Here is a 1,005-nt window from a genome sequence, read left to right as displayed (position 1 = left end):
CATACTCCCTAGTCAATGTAGCTGTGTTGGCAAAACCCCATATATGGTTGTTGCTCTGCTGACAGAGGAGGGCTTACACGTGCTGTTCTTGAAGAAAAAGGGCCGTAACAGCAAGTGTCTCTGTACTAGCTACATGTGGGGTGGGCAATTATTTTGTGCAGAGGGCTGCTTACTGAGTTTTGGTAAGCCATCAAGGGCCACATGACAGGCAGCCGGGGCAGATGAATATTAATTTTCTAAAGTTTTTAGGGCCCCCGCGGGCCAGACAAAATGGCCTGGCTGGGCCACGTTTTGCCCACTCACGCCTCTGAGATCTTCCCATCTTCACCTCTTCCAAGCAAAGAGTCCTGAAGGTTCTTTTCCTATTTAACCTATAGATCTAGCCCAGAAGAGGTGAAGATGAGATCTCAGAGGTGTGAGAACGGTCAACGGGTGCAAGAGGTTTAGAAATATGTGCTGGCTTCTACCTGTGACTGTCTGGGAGAGGACCTCCTGTATTTTGGTGCCATGTCTGGTGTTGTGTATATGTACACACACACATACACAATATGGAGTATTATGGAGTTGTGTGTGCGTGTGTGTGTTGGGGGGGATGTTGGCTGTAGCTGTGTTGGTTTAAAAACCTTGTCTGTGTGCACGTACATATTTTGGTGCCACATGGGGGGGGGGTGTTATAGAGATGTGTATGACTTTTTAAGTGATTATCCCATTCATGAAAAACACCGAGCGATGAATGGGATGGTACAGGCAATATTCTTCAGCCTTTGTATTGCTTTTGCCCTTTTGTTGTTCCACGTGGCGTCTCCCATCGAGCCTGCAGGAGGTTGAGGCAGCGCAAAAACACTGGAACGAGCAGAAGAGCGGGGGATTAGAGCGGAAGCCTTGACAAAGCCCTTCTTTTCGTTTGTTTGCTTGGTGGGACGAGCTGGTTTCGGGGAGACGTGCCCTGACGCCCGCGCCTGCCCCGCGGGCTCCCGGGCTGGGGAGAGGAGGGCAGGGCAGGGC

The sequence above is a fragment of the Crocodylus porosus genome, unplaced genomic scaffold (genome assembly GCF_001723895.1).
Source record: "Crocodylus porosus isolate Cpor-Errol unplaced genomic scaffold, CroPor_comp1, whole genome shotgun sequence".
NCBI lineage: Eukaryota > Metazoa > Chordata > Crocodylia > Crocodylidae > Crocodylus > Crocodylus porosus.
This window is presented reverse-complemented; position numbering follows the sequence as displayed.